Genomic DNA, 5,560 nt, shown 5'->3' on the forward strand with positions numbered 1-5,560 from the left:
TGCGCCTTTGGGAGGCTGAAGTGAGTGGATTGCCTGAGCCCACGGGTTCGAGACCCGCCTGGGCAACTTGGCGAGACCTCATCTCTACAATAAATTAAAAAATTAGCCGGGCGTGGTAGTGCACGCCTGTAATTCCAGCTACTTGGAAGGCTGAGGCGAAAGGATCGCCGGAGCCCAGCAGGTCGAGGCTGCGGTGGCCGGGGGTGGCCACTGCATTCCAGTCTGGGTGACAGAGTGAGACTCCAACTCAAAAAAAAAAAAAAGAAACAAACAAGCCAGGTACGGTGGCTCACGCCTATAATCCCAGTACTTTGGGAGGCAGAGACAGAGGATTCCCTGAACTCAGGGATTCGAGACCCGCCTGGACAATATGATGAGACCCCGTCTCTATAATAAATCAAAAAAACAATCATCCAGGTATGGTGGCGTATGCCTATGTTTCCGGCTACTTGGAAGGCTGAGGCAGAAGAATCACCTGAGCCCAGTAGTAGGTCGAGGATGAGGAGGTTGAGGTCTGTAATACCAGCACTTTGAGAGGCTGAGGCGAGAGGATTGCCTGAGTCCAGGGGTTCAAGACCAGCCTGGGCAACTCGATGATACCTCATCTCTAAAATCAATTTAAAAATTAGCCAGGTGTGATGGTGTGTGCTGTAGTTCCAGCTACTTGGAAGGCTGAGGCAGAAGGATCACCTGAGCCTAGCAGGTTGAGGCTGCAGTGGCCATGAGTCAGCTTGACTTCTTTGAGGGCCATTTTGATCCCTGGTCAATTACTTTTTTTTTTTTTTTGAGTCAGAGTCTCACTTTGTCGCCTAGGTTGGAGTGCAGTGACACACTCACGGTCACTGCAGCCTCGCCTGCAGGGTTCAGGCAATCCTTCCACCTCAGCCTTCTAAGTAGCTGGAACTACAGGTATGTGCCAGCACGCCTGGCTAATTTTTTGATTTATTATAGAAACAAGGTCTTGCTATGTTGCCCAGGCTGGTCTCAAACTGCCCATGGGTTCAGGCAATCCTTTTGCCTTGGCCTCCCAAAGTGCTGGGATTATAGGTGTAAGCTACCACACCCGGTCCATTTTTTTTGAGTTGGAGTCTCACTCTGTCACCCAAGCTGGAGTACAGTGGCATCCTCCCGGTCACCGCAGCCTCAACTTGCTAGGCTCAGGCAATCTTTTTGCCTCAGCCTTCCATGTAACTGGAACTATAGGCATGTGCCACCATGCCCGGTTAATTTCTTGATGTATTGTAGTATGAGGGCTCGCCAAGTTGCTCGGGCAAAGTCTCACTATGTTGCCTAGGCTGGTCTTGAACTCCAGGGCTCAGACAATCCTCTAGCCTCCACCTCCCAAATTGCTGGGATTACAGGCGTGAGCCACCGGGTCAGCTGGCTGATGACATTTTATCATATACTTTTCCCTGTCTCATTAGATTGTTTCCTGGCCTTTCTTTGACCTTGTCATTTTACTGCACTTCCTTCTGAGCTGACCACTTCTTTCACACTGATTTCTTAATCATCACAGATTTAATGTTATTAGTAACTGCTTAAATGTAAATATAAATTGCTTAAATATAGAAGGTCACATGACTGCTAGGCATGGCAGTGCACACCTACCTGTAGTCCCAGCTACTCAGGAGGCTAAGGTTGGAGGATTGCTTGAGCCCAGAAGGTTGATGCTGTAGTAAGCTATGATCGCACCACTGCATTCCAGTGTGTGCAACAGAATGAGACCCTATCTCAAAGAAAAAAATGGGCTCATGCCTGTAATCCCAGCGCTTTGAAAGGCCAAGGTGGGAGGACTGCTTGAGCCCAGGATTTCAAGACCAGCGTAGGCAACATAGTAAGACTTTGTCTTGACCATTAAAACAAAAAACAAAAAAACCCTGGACGTGGTGGTGTGTACCAGTAGTCCCAGCTACTAGGGAGGCTGAGGTAGAAGGTTCGCCTAAGCCCAGAAGGTTGAGGCTGCAGTGAGCCATGATGATGCCACTGCATTCCAGCCCGGGTGACAGTGAGACACTGATTTTTAAAAATAATAAAAAATTAGTAGGGCACGGTGGCTCAAGCCTGTAAGCCCAGTGCTTTGAGAGGCTGAGGTAAGGGGATTGCCTGAGCCCATGGGTTCAAGAACAGCCTGGGCACCTTGGTGAGACCTCATTTCTACAATAAATCAAAAAATCAGCCAGGCATCGTAGCGCGTGCCTGTAGTTCGGGCTACTCGGAAGGCTTAGGTGGAAGGATTGCCTGAGCCCAGCAGGTTGACACTGGAGTGGCTGTGAGCGTGCCACTGCACTCTAGCCTAGATGACAGAGTGAGACTCTGAAAAAAAAAATTGTATTTCCTAGAAACAAGTAACTATTCAATGAAATACAATGTCACATGTATTGTTTTTCACTTGCAAATCTTCTTTTGGGATTGCCTTTTCAATTCCCCTTGTCATCTCTCTGTTGTACAACAGTGGCCATCAAAGAACAATATTCATAACCAGCTTCTTCCTTCCTTCCATGAGTCATCTGGCCTGCTATATTTTGGATGATTTCTCACTAGGAAACTTTCATTTTTAGAGAGTATATAGTCACAAAAAGTCATTCTCAGTGGATAGATATATATCAATAAACACTAAGGCAGGCAAAACATTTATATTGAGCATATGCGTTCCAGATGCTATAGGGTGCAATATTAAGGTGAGAAGATACAGCCTCTGCCTTCGTGGGTGGCGCTTACAGTCAATGAGGGGGACAAACCGGAATCAATCACCATCAGGCAAATGAGACTTTGCACTGGTACTCAGGGAGGTCCCCAACATCCTGAAGACCTCCCCCGGAGAGATCTGACCTACCCAGGAGGTTTCCCTAAGAAACTGTCACCTGGAGCGGGGGAGGTCATGAGTACAATTTTGGACAAGCAGAGTTGGAAATGCTCACAGACATCTGAAAGAGACAAGTAGGCAGCCAAACTGTAGGGCTGGGGCACAGAGACGGATCTAGGCCAGAGAAGTAAGAGTCAGCGTAGAGGATGACAGCTGAAGCCAGGCATGAGATTGCTCAGGTAGGTAGAGAACTCAAATGGGGGTTGGACATCTATCTGCTGTCTATTTTCACTAGAGTCACTGTTTGGGACATAAGTTCAATTCAATAGTCATAGCCTTTTTTTATATTAAAAAAAAAAGGTATGAATCACTGTGCCTGACTGGGGTTTTTGTTTTGTTTTGTTTTTTGAGTTGGAGTCTCACTCGGTCCCCCAGCCTGGAGTGTAGTGGCACACTCGTGGCCACTACAGCCTCTATCTGCTGGGCTCAGGTGATCCTCCTGCCTCAGCCTTCCAAGAAGCTGGAACCACAGGCATGTGCCACCATGCCTGGCAAATTTTAGATGAGGTTTCACCAAGTTGCCCAGGTTGGTCTTGAACCCCGGGGCTCAGGCAATCCTCCCTCCTCTGCTTCCCAAGTGTTCATTCCAGGCGTGAGCCACCATGCCTGGCCTTGTTTATTCACATTTAACATCCCCATTCATTCATTTTTTGCAAATGTTTTTAAAATCTGTTGATTTAAAATTTTGCTACAGGCCAGGCTCGGTGTCTCAGCCTGTAATCCCAGCACTTTGGGAGGCCGAGGTGAGTGGATTGCTTGAGCCCGCGGGTTAGAGACCTGCCTGGGCAACTTGGCAAGACCTCATCTCTACAACAAATCAAAAAGCATGGTGGCGTGTGCCTGTAGTTCCAGTTACTTGGAAGGCTGAGGTGGAAGGATCACCGGAGCCCAGCATGTTGAGGCTGTAGTGGCTGGGAGCGGCCATTGCACTCCAGTCTGGGTGACAGAGTAAGACTTCAACTCAAAAAAAAAAAATTGCTACAAATTAATTAATTAAGCAGGAGAAGTAGATTAGTGCTAAGCACATTTTATAACAACTTCACAGAAGGGAAAAGTGGCTTTGGACCTGTTCTTGGAAACATTTGTGTGGTTCCTCAAGGGAGGACTGTGTATTTTCTATGTTTATGGTTTCTGTTAATTTCCTAATATGTCTTGGCTTCCTGCCAAATGATATAAAAGACTGAGTAAAATCTATGATCCTGTAGCATGCAAAAAAAAAGTTAGCATGATATTGTTGATTAGTTGAATTAAAGGAATCTGACAGCAGTTCCCTTTGAGACAATGAGTATCTTAAACTGCAGCACCCGTGGTGAGTGCTCTCCTGATCACGTGCACGTCCTGACACTCTCACATGTTAAAAGACAAAGATTTTGGGAGGTAGAGGTGAGAGGACTGCCTGAGCCCATGGGTTTGAGACCAGCCTTGGCAACTTGGTGAGATCTCATCTCTACGATAAATCAAAAAATTAGCTGGGCGTGGTGGCGGGCCTGTGCTCCCAGCTACTTGGGAGACTGAGGTGGAAAGGATCGCCTGAGCCCAGCAAGTTGAGGCTGCAGTGGCCGTGAGCGTGCCACTACACTCCAGGCTGGGCAACAGAGTGAGACTCCGACACAAAAAAAAGAAAAAGAAAAAAAAAGGAAAGGAAGACATACCAGGGATTTCTGCTCACAGAGAAAAAGCCATGTGAGGACACAGTGAGTAGGCAACCATCAGTAAGCTAAGGAGAGAGGCTTCGCCAGAAACCATCCCTGCCGTCATCTGACCTGTCTTCTCAGAACTGCGGGAAAATAGACTCTGGTTGTCCCGGCCACCCTGTGTGCGCCACCTGGCCATGGCAGCCCCGGCTGATCGACATCACTCAGGGCCATCCCGCCAATCTCCTTGCTTTTCCCTCTGTCCCTCCTACAGCGCATTCTCTGCTCAGTAGCCCCAGATATCTTTCTGAAATGCAAATCAGACCTCGAACTCCCAATTCAGACTTCTCAGTGAATGACTCCCATCCACACAGAACACAATCCAAATGCCACACAGTGGCCTTCGCCCAGCTCTTTCTCCCTGGCACACACCAGCGAACGGGCCTTTTCTGTTCCCAGACACCATGCTCCAGCCTCAGGGCCTCCGCGCTTGCTCTTCCCTCTGCCCCGGGGCGCACTTGCTCCACGGATGCATGGCTGTCACCTCCTCGGTCACCACAGTCACATCCCCCTGCTTGAGTTTCTTTGATCTTCGGGTGCGCTTGTTGGCCCACGTCCCCTCTCCCCACCCCACGGGGCAGAACCCGGCCTCGGTCACAGCTGAGCTGAGCATTTTGCGGAAGTCTTGACCACAGGGGGGGCACCTGGCCGTAGCAAACACAGGTGGAGGAGGCTGCCTTGCGGCCGGGACCTGATGGACAGGGATCCAGGCCCTCCAAGAGCAGAAGAGGGAGCTGGGACGAGACTGTCTTTGGCTCCTGCGCTGCAGCTGAGCTCCGCGCCTCCGTTTCCCCCTTTGTAGGAATGGCGACATAATGGCCGTTCTGAGGATTCAGTCACCCTTCACAGTGTAGACTGCACCAGATCAGGGCTTCCCAGACTAAACAGGCTCCCAGGGTGGCCTTCCTGATGCCCGAACCTAGGTCCTCTCCGCGCTACTACCCAGCGCAGTTGCAGAAACCCAGGCGCGGCCGCCCCAGTCTTCAGTGTGAGCGTGTCCAGG

At 49.6% G+C, this 5,560-nt stretch overlaps 1 protein-coding gene across 1 annotated transcript in view; it reads left to right on the top strand.

The window, feature by feature from the left end:
- Window positions 1-268: 268 nt before the first annotated feature.
- Window positions 269-5,560, top strand: part of ZC3H7A (zinc finger CCCH-type containing 7A) — a 47,416-nt gene continuing 42,124 nt past the window's right edge. Inside the window, exons 1-2 of the mRNA XM_021713124.1 lie at window positions 269-306; window positions 3,590-3,606. The gene's annotated coding sequence lies outside the window, so the exon portion shown is untranslated. The remainder of the gene's footprint in view (window positions 307-3,589; window positions 3,607-5,560) is intronic.

Source organism: Carlito syrichta, unplaced genomic scaffold (genome assembly GCF_000164805.1).
Source record: "Carlito syrichta isolate Samal-C Ts95f unplaced genomic scaffold, Tarsius_syrichta-2.0.1 Scaffold304255, whole genome shotgun sequence".
Lineage (NCBI taxonomy): Eukaryota > Metazoa > Chordata > Mammalia > Primates > Tarsiidae > Carlito > Carlito syrichta.